Source organism: Neofelis nebulosa, chromosome 12 (genome assembly GCF_028018385.1).
Source record: "Neofelis nebulosa isolate mNeoNeb1 chromosome 12, mNeoNeb1.pri, whole genome shotgun sequence".
NCBI classification, from domain to species: Eukaryota; Metazoa; Chordata; class Mammalia; order Carnivora; family Felidae; genus Neofelis; species Neofelis nebulosa.
This window is the reverse complement of record NC_080793.1, coordinates 26,316,217-26,331,521: the sequence shown is the minus strand read 5'-3', so window position 1 is coordinate 26,331,521 and position 15,305 is coordinate 26,316,217. Positions and strand designations below refer to the sequence as shown.

The 15,305-nt window shown below is 47.8% G+C and overlaps 1 long non-coding RNA gene and 1 pseudogene across 1 annotated transcript; one reads left to right on the top strand and one right to left on the bottom strand.

Moving 5' to 3' along the window:
* Window positions 1-1,167: 1,167 nt before the first annotated feature.
* On the top strand, window positions 1,168-12,739 carry LOC131491536 (large ribosomal subunit protein uL6-like; annotated as a pseudogene).
* Window positions 7,696-14,944, bottom strand: LOC131491538 (uncharacterized). The gene is made up of 3 exons (XR_009251510.1): window positions 14,744-14,944; window positions 13,233-13,334; window positions 7,696-9,967 (listed from the first exon to the last, which is right to left on the bottom strand). It is a non-coding gene; the product is annotated as an uncharacterized LOC131491538 (long non-coding RNA).
* Window positions 14,945-15,305: the final 361 nt, after the last annotated feature.

Below are 15,305 nucleotides of genomic sequence, written 5' to 3'. Positions count from 1 at the left end.
CCTAGTAGTGCTATTGCTGGGCCATAGGGTAATTCCATTTTTAATTTTTTGAGGAACCTCCACACTTTTCCAGAGTGGCTGCACCAGTTTGCATTCCCACCAACAGTGCAAGAGGGTTCCCATTTCTCCACATCCTCACCAACATCTGTTGTTGCCTGAGTTGTTCATTTTTGCCACTCTGACCAGTGTGAGGTGGTATCTCATTGTAGTTTTGATGTGTGTTTCCCTGATGATGAGTGATGAGCATGTTTTCATGTGTCTGTTGGCCATCTGGATGTCTTCTTTGTAAGAGTGTCTATTCATGTCTTCTGCCCATTTCTTCACTGCATTATTTGTTTTTTGGGTGTTCGAGTTTGGTAAGTTCCTTATAGATTTTGGGAACTAACCCTTTATCTGATAACGTCATTTGAAATATCTTTTCCCATTCCGTTGGTTGCCTTTTAGTTTCGTTGGTTGTCTCTTTGCAGTGAAGTTTTTTTTTATCTTGATGAGGTCCCAGTAGTTCATTTTTGCTTTTAATTCCCTTGTCTTTGGGGATGTGTCGAGCAAGAAATTGCCACGGCCGAGGTCAAAGAGGTTGTTGCCTGCTTTCTCCTCTAGGGTTTTGATGGTTTCCTGTCTCACATTTAGGTCTTTCATCCAAAAAATGGGGATCTTTATACTTGCTCTTCCACAATCCTATAAGCAAGACCTTACCATGTATGATAGCAACTAGTGTCTGGCATGCAGTTGGTGCTTACTGAACGCATATCCATGTATATAGCCGACCACACTGTCACTATCTGTTTACCATGTCTCCCCTTAGAGCAGAATTCTTCATGGCTCTGCCCCTGCTCCAGACCAGGCTAGAGCTTGTTGATGGTTTTGGTGACCTTTCTGCGTTCCCACAGATCTGCTGGGTATTTAATATTCATTGAGCCTCTAAGACAAAGCCCAGCACTAGGCACCTCCATGGGCCAGCAGAGAAAATGATTAATGAGGCAGGACCCAAGACCTCCAAAAGGATCACCATCTGGGAAGGAGGCTCAGGCAAGTTCTCCGAGATGACAAGGGCCATTGGTATCTGCCCATGAAGAGCCAACTGCAAGATTCCAAAGGAAACTTGGGACTTAGGATGTGGAAGGGGCTCTTCCCCAGGGCTGTCCACAGGCTATGGAGGTAGGAACAGTTTCTTAAGGCCCGGGTCTTAGGGAGGGAACAGAGAGGGAAGGGTGGGTGCTGGAAGAGAGGAGTCCTTGGGCAGGAAGAGGCTCCTACCTCTCCAAGAACGGACTCTTGATAGGCTCCCACTTATGAGCTATAGATGGTCAGAACCCAGCCTCATAGATTCCTACCTCTTCCAGCCTATGACATAGATACAGCCACCTTCTTGGGGCTTGACACACATGACTAGGTGTTTGCCATTGCTGGTCCATCTGGGAGGGCTGTCCTGGGCTAGATCATTCAATGACAGACCTCCAACGGGTTGACTAGTGTCTTCATATTCATGTATTGATTCACTTCTTCATTCATGTATTCACATAATATTTATTGAGCACTAAGAGCCAGACCAAGTACTAGACTGAGGATGAAGACTAAGGGCCCAAGCCCTTCCTCAAAGAGTTCTGTGACAGAGCTTTACGAGGCCAGGACAAGTCTGATAGCAGGTGCATAATCAGCATAAAGGTGGGGCATACAAGGTAGTTGACAAGAAATCAATGGAGGCTTCCTGGAGCAGGGGATATATGAGCTGGGCTACAAAGGTTTGGTGGTTCACACAGCAGGGGATGGGAGGAAAAGACAATCCCGACTGAGAGACTGCCTCTTGCAAAGGCACAGGTGCAACAAAGGACCAGGCAAATTTGGGAATGATGAGATGGTTAGTGTGGCTTGAGCCTCAGTCTAAGAGGTGGGAGGTGAAGTTAGGACTAGGCCAAGTTTAGGCTCTTAAGTGCCATAATGGAGGCTCACACTTGACCTCAAGGGCAGTGGGTGTCAAATGGGTTCGATGGGCAGGCCCCCAAGTGTACATCATGAAATCCGTAAGTATTTACTGAACACCTACTGGGTGCCAGGCACAGAAGGAAACTGAACAGATCTACACTTAGACTTTAAAAGCTACATGTTAATAAAGCTACACTTTATTGGGGCTTCTGCATATGATTGTATTACAGGAAAAAAAAGAGATTTCTTGACTCAAAAGAAACACAAACAACAAGAGTCTTCAGCCTATTGCTTCACTGTGAACCCACTGCAGGTTTTGTTTTTTCTTGGTGGCTGGTTGGGGGGTGGGTGTGTAGTGTCATTTCTTTATTTTGTTTTAAGCAACGGAGACAGATATGGTCAGATCTATTTTCAAAAAGAGAAAGATAATTACATGGTTTCTCATACGGTGTTTGCAGCCACCATACAGGAAGCATGAAGCCCACTAACCAGAGGGCTATTTCTCTGGGCCCTGAGCTCAAGGCTGGCTGTCTCTACCGTACTGGGTGCTCCCAAGGATAAGGCAACAGTGGCAGATAATGTGGCTTCTCCCTTGGTTCCAGGAGCCAAAAAGAAATGTCAGTTCCTCCTGGGAAGAACATGACCTCCTTTGATGCTGGACGAACGAAGCCAATGCAATCAAAATACCCTCCCAACCTTTTCTCGGGAAAGAGACAACTCTGAGGATAGCCTGGTGGAGTGAAAGAGCCCAGTCTTTTAAATAATGCAGACTTGGGTTCAAATTCTGGTTTGGCTGTGTGATCTTGGACAAACACACTTAAATTTTCTGAGCTTGAGTGTCCTCATCTGTAATGATAATAGTTATCATTTACACTTACCTTACTCGCCAGTTATTAAGATGTATTACAAAGCCATAGCAAAGAAGCAGGCACAAGACAAAGCAGAAAAATAGAAGAAAACATAACATCCTGAAACAGATCTAGGAATACTTTAGAGTTTGACATATGAAAGAAGTGACATCGAGAATCAATGGAGGGGCACCTGGGTGGCTCAGTTGGTTGAACTTTCAGCTCTTGATTTCTGCTCAGGTCATGATCCCAGGGTCATAGAGTCGAACCCTGCACTGGGGTTTGGGATTCTCTCTTTCTCTTTCTTTCCCTCTGACCCTCTCCCCTGCTGGTGCACTTACTCTCGCTCTTTCCCAAAAATAAAATATTAAAATAAAAAATTTTTTAAAAGATCAGAGGAAAAGGATGGAATCTTTAATAAATAGGGTTGGGGGAAATTGGCTTCTAACCAGACAAAAATAAAATCACCTTTTATGTGTGTGTGTGTCTTCAGTTATCTTCAGTTGGCTAAAGACCTAAATGTGAAAGGTACTGTACAGACATAAAAGTTCTTTACGGACCTGGTTGAGAAGGAGGCACCATCATGGGAGGTCACCTCCACCACAACAAGGACCGAAACATTTGGCATAAGGAGCCCAAGAGTCAGGACATCCACCTAAGACTATTGGTAAATCTGTACAGATCTCTGGCTGGACAAACAGCTCTACCTTCAACCAACTTTTGCTAAAGAGGTTGTTCATGAGTTGCACCAATTGGTGGCCTCTGTCCCTTTCCTTGATGACCAAGAAGATGAAGCTTTCTGCCAGGAGGACAAAACAGCTGTGCTGGTAGGGACCATAACAGATGACATGTGTATCCAGGTGGCCCCCAAATGGAAGGTGTGCACACTGCACGTGAGCCACATCCTCAGGGCCAGGAGCAAGATTTTCACCTTAAACAAGTTGGCACTGGACTCCTTCCAGGGCTGTGGCCCCATCTTGTTCTCTGATCCTCAAAAAGGCCCAGAGGTGTACAGGCATATCAACAAGGCCCTGTGAACCACACGCAGCCCCACCAAACCTTATCAGTGCTGCAAGGGCTGGAGGTCCGCGTGCACCACAGGCCATCTGGTCCACCATCACTACAAAAACTAACTTCAGATCCTGCCTTGTTATTGTAAAGATTTGGGGGTGGCTCAGTCGGTTGAGTGTCCAATTCTTGATTTGCGCTCAGGTCATGATCCAAGGGTCATGGGATCGAGACCTACATCAGACTTTGTGCTGGGTGTGGAGCCTGCTTGGGATTCTTTCTCCTTCTCTCTCTCCCTCTGCCCCTCTCCCATGGTTGCATTCTTTCTCTAAAGTAAAAAAGTAAGTAAATAAATAAATAAATAAATAATAAGATTTTGGATGCTGGGAAAAAACTAATAAAAGGAATATGAACAGCTCTCTTTGCCACATCTACTGCAAGAGATGAAGAATGAAGACCATTCTCAGCAATCAGACTGTTGACATTGCAGAGAATGTCAACATCACTCTGAAGGGACACACTGTTATTGGGAAGGGCCCCAGAGGAACCCTGCAGAGGGACTGAAATCACATCAATATAGAACTCACTCTCCCCGGAAAGAAAAAGAAGAGGCTCCGAGTTGACAAGTGGTGGGGAAACAGAAAAGAACTGGCTACCATTTGCACCATCTGTAGTCACGTACAGAACATGGTCAAGGGCGTTACGCTAGGCTTCCATTACAAAATGAGGTCTGTGAATGCTCACTTCCCCATCAACGTTGTTATTCAGCAGAATGGTTCTCTTACAGAAATCCAAAATATCTAGGGTTTGGATGAGGCCAGGTGTTTCTTGTTCAGTATCCCAAGCCCAGTAAGAGGAGTTGATTCTTGAGGGAAATGATGTTGAACTTGTATCACGCTCAGCTGTTTTGACTCAATAAGTCACAACAGTTGAAAACAAGAATATCAGAAACGTTTTGGATGATATCTATGTTTCTGAGGAAGGAATGGTGCAGCAGGCTAATGAATAAGATCTAAGTTGTTCCGCTACAAAAACAGCAAGATGCCGGATGATTTTTCAGACTTATTTGTGATATTTTAAAGACACAATAAAAGCTGTATTGATTTGAAGGAGGGGGGGCAGGGAGTGGAAAGGAATACAAACATTCTTTTAACCTCAGGGAAGGTAAGGATTTCTTAAAGAAGATTCCAAAAGGGGAAGAGGAGGTTGAGGTGGGCCCTGCGGGTAGGGAAGTACATGTTGCTTTGCAGGTAGAGGCCTCCATATTGTCTTGAGGGGAGGCGAAGACTGGACCATGCTTCTGGTTCAGAAGGTTCAGAGGAGTCTGGGAAATTGAAACATTCAGAGGCATCCACTCTGATGTCCCTATCCCATTGCCGGGATCCCAAGCCTTGACCTTGGCCTTGGCCTAACAGACTTGCTTTGGTTGGGTAGTCAACTGCCTTTGAAGTTTGGACACTGAGACTATTTCAGGCTTGTCTTGAATTCATTCCCCTTTCCTTCTGTGGAGTATGGAAGTTTCCTTGGATGCAATTAAAGAGGCCCTGTGGCTTCCATTTCTAGTTTTCTGTTACCTGCTTCTATGCCTCGGCTGTTCATTATCTTTCTGTAGGAGCCTCCATAATGCTTACCATGGCCATCTAATATTGTGATCTTTAGAGCCACTATTACTCTCCCCACTGACCCCCAAGTCTCAAATGCCTGATGCACTCACTGCCTGCTAACACACTCCACCCGCAGGTGCACCATCCAGTTCAGCACTGGGACAAGTTGTAACAGTTGGAAGCCACCTTGCACCAGGACCTGCCTCTGCTTCACCCCCACCAGTGATGGGGTCCTCCTTGCCAGCCGAGAGGGATTAGCACAGCTCCCAAGCCCCCATCGAACCACCTGCTTTCTTGGACCACTCCCAGCAAGCACCAACTGCTGCAGGTAAGGTTCTTACAAGCAAACAACAAAATGGGTTTCAGGGTTGGGGGGCAAGATGTGGATCAGGAAATCAATGCCTGTGAGGGATTGAGCAAGGGAAATCAACTGTGACCAGGCCTGACACAGCCTGGGCCGGCCCACGGGGAGTCCTGCAGCGAACCTCCTCCCCAGGGCAGAGCTATCCCGCATCTGGGTGAAGTGACAGGGTCTTTACACCACACCCTCGCCCCATCACTCTCCTCTGGAAAGGGCATGACCTCAGGCAGGGCTGCCCTGACAAGTGCTTCCATGAAGGGGGCTCTAGAAGCCATCCCCATGTCTACCACAACCCGGGAAAGCAGTCATTGAGTATTTACAGTGTCAGATGAGGCTAAATGTCATACATACTCAAAGGCAGGGACCATCATTATCCCCATGTTTGCATGCAAGATGAAGAAACTGAGGCACGGAGTGCTTAAATGACTTAGTCAGGGTTGCACAGCATGTGACGGAATTGAGATTCCATCTAGAGATGTAAAAAAAAAAAAAAAAAAGTTGAATAAGGGGCGCCTGGGGGGTTCAGTCAGTTAAGCATCTGACCTCAGGCTCAGGTCACAATCTCACCGTTTGTGAGTTCTAGCCCCACATCGGTCTCTCTGCTGTCAGCACAGAGCCTGCTTCGGATCCTCTGTCTCCCTCTCTCCGCCCCTCCCCTGCTTGTGTACTCTCTCTCTCTCTCTCAAAAAGAAGTAAACATTTAAAAAAATGTTAATGAAATTCTTTGGGAAGTTTAAACTTTCAGGAAAAGGTAATGCGGAGATCCCTGTGCACCCTTCGCCCAGTGTCCCCAGCTGTTAACATATTGCACAAGCATGGTACATTTGCCATAACTGAGAAAATAACGCTGGGTTATGTTACTATTAACTAAACCACAGACTTTACGTGGCTTTCCACTGATATCCTTTTACTGTTCCAAGATCAAATCCAAGATACTACCTTGCATTTAGCATCCCACAGATTTAGACTCTTAGGTGTAAACTTTTGACCTGTCTGCCTCACTGCCTGCCGTTCCCAAAAGCTTCTGTGGCTGGGAGGCCCTCGGGTGCCATTCACTGCCCCAGGTGTGTGTGGGCAGCCCCAGAATGTGGCATGCCGACTGGCTCACTGTTTTCTCTGTGTCTCCTCTCTGCTGGCATGTGGAGAAAACTCCCACCGGGTCCAACTCAGTAATGTGCTTGTTTTGATTTCGCCCATCAGACATTTCCTGGTGCTTTCCTGTGTGTCTGGGGGCGGGGTGCTGTCTCAGGGCACCCAGAGCGTCTTCAGGCTTGGCCCTGCCCGCTAGCTTACCCCTCCTCTCTGACCTGCCCACCACCCAGGGTCCCTGGCCCTGCAGGTTTGCTGTGAAGAAAAGAGTTCAGTAGGGGATTCCTGTTCTTGCCCCCACACCACTCAGCTGCCTCATTGATCCCTGCTGTGTGTCCGCTCTGGGTCCCAAGCCCCATGGGCAGCTGTCCACTGAACACTGTGGCACTCTGAGCACATGATCTATATGCTATGGAATGAGAGAGACCAAGCTTTACTGGCTGGAACGCAGAAAAGATCCGGATTATTGCTCTCCGTTCCCACCTTTGCCACTTTCCAGTTACTTGTGAGACTTTTGCATTATTCCACGTCCAGTTTTCTCATGGAACCAGTGTGAACAGCATCTTGCTTAGTGGTTAAAAGAAGGCACGCTGAAGCCAGATGATTTGGGTCTCTGCTGTTTATCTGCTATGTGACCACCATCATGTTATTTAACCTCCCATTGCCTCTGTTTCCTCATTTGTAACATGGGGAGACTAACACCTACTCTTTAGGGCTCTTGTGAAGATGAAGGGAATCAATAAAGACAAGCATCCAGGACTGTATCTGGCATGGACGAGCTCTCAACTAGCATTAATTATCATATGATTACCATGGATGTTTAGAGAGATTCAAATGAGATCATTATTGTAAAGGTGCATTGTAAATGGCGAAGTATGCTAAAAATGGTTAGCGTTATTATTTTTAAAAACTACTTTATTATCTTGGGGGACACAAGTAATCCACAGGCAACTATTGTCTGTCTGGGTTGATTACCATGGTCAAGTATGGCTGGAAAAGGGATGAGTTCATGAAGTCTACGGTCCTTTATGGAGCCCCTATTAAGTGTGACCTATAATTTTAGGCATGTGTACTTCTATTTTCTCATTTAATCATCCCAACCAAACTGGGCTGGCTATTTTTATCCACATTTAATGGCTGTCTACCCAAAGCCTCAAGTATGTTAAATCCATCCAGAAGCAAGAATCAGCCTATTTATTTGAAAGCCTCTCATGTTCAGATATTCCTAGATGCTGGGGAGTAAACACCAGCGGCCCCTGCCTTAAACGAACCTACGTTCCAGGGGCAGAGTCCATGACTGTTGGCCTGTCTGCTCTCAGATCCTTGCCTACCTTACCTTCCTCTGTTGTGTGTCACAGAGGGGCAGCCCTGGAGAAGCGACTTTCCCTGCTTGTCCAATCCGAGTGACCTTCAGGCCTCTGGCAGTTGATCTCAGACTGTTGCCCCCTGAAACTGTGTGAGGGTGCACTTCACTGGAGAAAAACTGAGTCTCGATGACATCACTCACACCCTGAATCCAGCTGGGCCTGAAGCGAAGTCTCTTCCTGGCCTATCGGTCTCCTTTTGGCCACACAGTGGCCTGAAACAGGCCTTGCTGATGGCCCCTCTCCTGGGACCGCAGTGAGGATTAGTGAGAAATCCCATCTGGAGAAGAAAGCCCGATGATCACACCAAAGCACCCAACAGAAGCCAGCTCCGATGATTGGCTTAAGGGAAAGTACGCCCTACTGTTACTGCTGCCATTGCTGTTGTTGTCAGCTGCGCCTGGGTGCAGCCTGGCTTGCAGCTGTGGCCCAGGCAGCCTTCCAGCTGCAGGGATGGGGTAGACCACGGGCGGGGACTCCCCTAGGGCCATTTGTTTGGAAGCCGCCTCTCACTGTGCGCTCTCCGTGGCTTCCCTGCGCGCGTGTAATACGGTAATTGCAGCCTTCCCAGCTGTCGGCCATGCAGACAGCCCAGAAAATGAGGTTGGCTCAGTAAATATTGAACCAAATTATGCAAATGAGCTCCACAAGAGACTTAGCTGCAAAGACAGGGTCTGATTGGTGAGCCCAGCTTGCAGGGGACCCCTCCTCTTCCTGGGACTGCTCTATCGGCCAAAACAGCCACCTGGGGCCCCGCCAGAGAGACTGGAGCTGGGATGGGGCCCAGGGTCACTCCTGCCTGTTCCTGAAGCCCATCAGGGATGAGGGTTGAACAGCTTTGCAGGTGAGGTTAATGGGGAGTGGTATAATGGCAGGGGGTGGGGCTGGCAATGATATTTAGTTCCCGCCACGCGTTCACCTCTCCCCAGAAAAGGCTGCTTGGCGAATAAGTCTCTGAGGGCACATGGGGGCAAGACGCTGAGGTCTCAATGCTCTGTGTGCCCAGCTGCAGAGGGAGTGATGGGATCCGCCTTCTCCAGAGCAAAGCATTTCAGTGGCCCTTCCCTACTGGCCGGCCAAGGTGCTCAAACCCCACGGTGGCTGAGGAAATGAAGATTCTAGAAACATGGCTTAGGGAGCGGGATGGGGCAAGTAAAACTCTAAAGCTCTTCTGTGGCCCTGGCAGGGCATCCCTGTGGCTTCGCAGGGATGAAAATGTATCTGGCATGTCTGGCGAGAGTGGATGTTGGGGAGAAGGGGGGTTCATGTATGTGAGGGCATCTGGTTGAGGGAGCCCAAGAGGTCACAGCAAGAGTGTTCTCGGTGAGAGCGGGGATGGGATAGATCCTACTCTTTCTCCAGAGGAGATGGGATGCAGGCTTCCCATGTTGTACAGAGATACGAACAGCCGCCCCTTGAAACCAGATGCCCCAGCGAAGCATGAGGTGTGGGAAGCAATCTCTTTCCACTTCCTTCAGGGACAATGGTGAAGTTTAAAGTGATGATGGCAGGGACGGTGCCACTTTGGAAACCCCAGCATGTGATGCTCTGTGTCGTATAAGATGATCCCCTGGGGATGGGCCTGGGTGCTCCCAAGAGATCCCTGCCTCAGTGAGAAAACATGGTCAAAGGCAACGTGGGCATCACAGGTCACTGAAGGAGCTGGAGTGGAAGAATGTGGGGGAAGTGTTTGTGAGTTACATGAGTCAGCCCAGGATCGTCTGTCCAGAATAAGCACGAGACTCCCAGTGGGTGGAAAGGGCTCAGCTCCTGCATCAGCAAGTAAGGGCATTATATTAGTTTCCCATTTCTGCTGTGACAAATCACTGAAAAATCAGTGGCTTAAAATAACAAAGATTTATTATCATACAGATCTGGAAGTCAGAGGGTCTCATGGGGCTAAAATCAAGGTGTCACAGAGCTGCGCTCCTTTCTGGAGAGTGCAAAGGAGAATCCTTTTTTCCTTGCTTTTTCCATCTTCTAGAAGCCACCCAAATCCCTTGGCTTGTGGCCACATTATTCAGGCCTCTGTTTCCATTTTCACAAATCCTTCAGCTCTGATACTCCTGTCTCCCTCTTATCAAGACCCTCGTGATTACATTCGGCCTTCCTGGATTATCCCCTAATGTTCTGACCAGTGATTGGCAATCTTAATTCCATCCCCAACCTTAATTCCCATTTGCCGTGTAACCTAACATAGTCACAGGTTCTGCGGATTAGGAGGTGGACCTCTTTGGGGGGACCATTATTCTGTCTGTCATAGGCATAGACTAAAAACACTGTATTTTCAGGATAACCCCAAGACCACCTGCAGGTTGGCAAGGCCTGGGGATACTAGGTTATGCTTAGGAATATTTTTACCTGCATGAGAATAACCTAATGAATGTGGCAAAAAAAAGCAAGTGCTGTCGACATGGTCTATATGTAAAATTAGAAACCATGGTAGCGGCTGGGTGGCTGAGTCAGTTAAGTGTCCGACTTCAGCTCAGGTCATGATCTCACGGTTCTGTGCTGACAGCTCAGAGCCTGGAGCCTGCTTGGGATCCTGTGTCTCCCTCTCTGTGTCTGCCCTTCCCCTGTGCGTGCTCTCTCTGTCAAAAATAAACAATAAAAAAAAAAAAAATCATGAGCACTTTGTTGTTATGTTCTAAATACCATCTCTTGTTCAATATAAACTTTAGAGAATTTCCCTTCTCTGGTTTTAGGAAGAAATTTACACATTTGTATTGCCGTGTTACACACAGACCAAGCAGAGGCAGCTTTTGGTTAGTTTCCTTGTTTTTGGTTGTTTTAGTGTGATCTTTCTCCTCAATAATCAAAACCTTTCTGATTTTACAGCTGAATGTTCCTAAGTATTCCTACTCCTAAATTCAGAAGAGATCATCTTTATCTGGAATTATCCTAGCAGTGGGAAGAGTAGACCGGAAAATCTAGGGAAATCAGAAAGATCCATAAGGAAACTTGCAATTGGGAAGAGAAACAGATGAGTTCTTCCAACAACAACAAAAATTCTGTTCTTGCCAATCAGTTGTGGGGTAGCTGGGGGCCCCCGGGAAGTTCTATTTCTTTTCCATCTTGCCTAAAATAAAATAGGCGGAGGTCTGGTTTGATCCCCATCCTGGACCCACTAGGCCACAAGCTAATTTTTTTCTCCTTTTTACGCCCCTGGTATGGGTCTGGTTCCTCTTTACTTCTCCAGGCTTATCTCTCTCCACACCCCCTCCAGCCACCTGTGAGGTCCAAGCACATGGGAAGAGCCATCATTCTGAGAAAATGCCAGCACCCTCACACCTACTGGCCTTGGCAGCCTCTCCCTTGTTTTTTTGACTCATCACCCTTTGAGTTCCAGCTCAAAATATCAGCCATTCTGTGCAAAACACTGCACCGTGCTCAAAGATTGGCGAGTAGGCCTCTGTCTGCCAAGCACAAGGAAGGAGAACTGGAGCTAATGAGTCAGTTTTTAAAATCCTCAGAGAAAGCCTTTACTGCTCACATCCAACCAAGGCCTGTGATGAGAGTGCTGTGTACATGGTCTCGTTTTCTCGCTGTGCCTCACATGGACCTTATGAGTCAAATCTTATCATCTCTGCTTTTTGGCTGGCCAACGTTTAGAGAAATTGGGAACATGTCCTGAGCTATAGAGCTGGCAAGTGTCAAAGCCAGGCCCCGACCCCAGTCTGCTAATCCCCAAATCCACGACCTTAACCTCTATATAGTACTGCCTGTGCACCAGAGCCAGAAGCAAAGGGCATGGGCGTTCCATAGAGGTGGCCAGTACAGTAGATCGAGCAGGGAACTGGCCTGAGAAAACTTTGGTTTCAGTCCTAATGGGGCCACTTGCATGCTGTGGAGTCCTGAGGTGGTCCCTTGGCCTCTCTGAGCCTCAGTTTCCTCATGCCTGTCTCATAAGCTTGTTGTGAGGATCAGATAGAAGAAGCCCATGAAAGCCTAGGTGATCTTTCTCAACTGAGCATCAGGGGACTATCAAGGGGCATTGGGAAAGGCTTCTTGGCAGAGGTAGGCAAACAGATGCAGGAACAGACGGCCTCTATCCTGAGCCCTCAGGGCAAACACCAGGCAGATAGAAGACACAAGGGGCCCAGCTGCACAAGCACCGGCTTTCTCCAGAAGCTCCAGATGCTGCAAAACGTAGGTGGGACAGTCCTTGGCTTGGCCACATCCCACTGCTCAGGGAGTCAGCTCTGCTCTTGCAGTAGGAAAAAAAGAAAAACAATAAGACTCGGAGGAGAAAAATCCAGGCCTGCTAAAGTGATGAATCAGTGGGAGAGATGAGCACTCACTCCAGACCGGGACTTACGATCGGCTTCCTTTCATGGAGCCACACCGTGAGCTCATTCAATGAGAAGAAAACCCGGCCCAGTGGGCCTGGGGTCTGATAGACTGGGGATCCCCATCCAGGTTGTGCTTAATGTCTGAAACTTGGAGTCTCAGCTTCCTCATTTGTAACATAGAATGCTAACTGTCCTACTACCTACTTTACTCTGGTTGGATGAGTAAATGGAATAAAGAAAATTTAAATTCTTTTTTTTAACGTTTATTTATTTTGAGAGAGAGAGCGAGGGAGAGGCAGAGAGAGAGAAGGAGAGAGAATCCCAAGCAGGCCAGCGCAGAGCCTGACGTGGGGCTCGAACTCACAAACCACGTGATGGTGACCTGAGCCAAAATCCAGAAGTGAATGCTCAACTGACTGAGCCACCCAGACACCCCAAGAAAATCAAAATTCTTACTAATGTAGAAAGTGCCCACTAATGGTACTTTTGTGGGGTGGGGAGCCACGCAGCTAGGAGACAGGAGTGTGAAGGGATCTTTTCACTGTGTACCCTTTGTACGTTTGGGGATTCTGAACCATGGGAAGGCATTACTTACGGAAAAAGTAAAGTTAGGAAAAAAAACAACAAAGTCCGCAAGAAAGTCAAAACCAATAAATGCAACTATTAGTCACTGTCAGCAGCAGCATCCCCATCATTGTTATTTAAAAGGCTTTTCCCCCATAATCTTCTGAGTTTGTGCTTACCAGGTACTAAGGAGAGTAGGTCCTCAGTCTGGGCGATTCCTGGTCTCCCGCTGCACTACCACGTGGGTTCAGATTTCTTCTGCATCTGCGAGGGTCAGACTCCTTGGGGAAAGTGGGTGGAGAAATGCCAACTTAACATCACTTGCCACAGACCATGCAGGAGCCATCGAAGAGGAGCTGGAGCCCTTCCGGGTGACCTTGGAGGGATTTCCAGGAGTGCTGCTGACCAAGAAAAGCCAGATGCGAGGAAACAGGTGGCCTCATTTGACAAAACAAAGACCAATAGCAGATAGCTACAAACAGCAAAGCACAGGTTCGTACCAGATTGTGAACAAGGGCTGCCTGCGGGGTGTGGATAGGGTCAGGGAATGAGAGCAGAAGGTTGGTGATTGATTAAAAAAGTGAATAATGCCCTCTCATTTATGAAATTTATACATTTATGAATTTATGAAATGTATACACATGTATGTATATAAATGCACAAGGAGGTGCAAGAGAAGGTGATAACCCACATTGATGGTGACTAGCTTAGGGTGGTGCCATTTTAGGTGACTCTTTTTGTTCAGATATTTATATGAATACACTTGACCCTTGAACAACACAGGGGTTAAGGGGCACCAAACCCTGCACAGTCAAAATCTACATCTCACTTTTGACTCCCCCAAAATGAACTACTAACAGCCTGCAGTTGACTGGAAGCTTTACCAATAATATAAACAGTTGATTAACATGTATTTTGTATATTATGTGTATTATATACTGCCTTCGTACAATAAAGAAGTGAGAGGGAAGAAAATCTTATTAACAAAATCACAAGGAGGGGCACCTGGGTGGCTCAGATGGTTGAGCGTCTCTTGATTTTCAGCTCAGGTCATGATCCTAGGGTCGTGGGATCAAGCTCCACCTAAGCGTGGAGACTGCTTAAGATCTCTCTCTCTCTCTCTCTCTCTCTCTCTCTCTCTTCCCACCCCCACGTGTGCACTCTCTCTGTCTCTTAAAAAAAAAAAAATCACAAGGAAGAGAGGAAGAGAAAACACATTTGCAGTAGTGTACTGTATTTATCAAAAAAATCCACGTCTAAGTGTGCCCATGCAGTTCAAACCTGCATTGTTCAAGGGTAAACTGTAGTCCTCATTATCAAAAATCGTTATGTATTATTTATGCAATCAGAAAAAAAATAGAATTTCAAGGTGAAAGATAAGCAAAACAAACTAAGCACCTGCTATGTACCACTGTAACAGCTGGCATTACAAATAAGGTCAGATTTCTTTTAAAATTCAAATGGGATGATTCTAAGACTGTTTACAAAGGAGTCCTTCCCCCGCCCCCCTCCTTCCCCTACCTACTCTGGTAAATCCCAAAAGCCCAGAAGGGTGGTGTTGACCCCCGGGCCCCACCTGTGCCTGCCTCTCTGCTTGGCCACAGGGAAGACTGGCTGCTGAAGGTGGCCACCATGCCACCCTGAGCACAGCCCCCTGCCATCGCCCTCCCCCTCTGGATCCCCGCAGCACCTCCAAGTTCTCAGTGTAGGTTGAGGCGCCGTGTCTTCTGATTGCCGCCGCAGATGCTCACCCTCCTGTTCCTCACGATGGTGGGTGTTCTCCCTTTAATGTCACCCTCGGGGAGCCAGGACCCGCTGCAGAAATGAGTGCCAGGGGACAGTGCTTTAGTGCCAGCACTCTTCTAGTTCGCACGCCCGTGCACACGCGGACATGCACACACACGGCTACTTCCCGCAGGCCACCCTGCAATGCCACGGCGTCAGTGCTCCCAGGCCAGCCTGTCCTACATCTTAGGAGGAGTGCCCACCCTCCGTCCTCAGCGCCAGTCCTGTGGCTGTTGTGCTTGTTGCTTGGGCTTGAACCTGGAATCCACCTTGGGACCTGCGCCCCTAGGGGCTGGAGGCCCCACAGCTCTGGCAGAGCCACAGTGATGAGGGGACAGAAGGCTGGGAGTGCTGTCAGGGAGGATGCCACAGTCCCTCTCCCGACACAGGGGCCAGGGGGCTGCACCCTCCTCCTTCCAGCTTCCTCCCCACAGAGGGCAGTCTCGTAGACAAGAATGAAGTCGCCC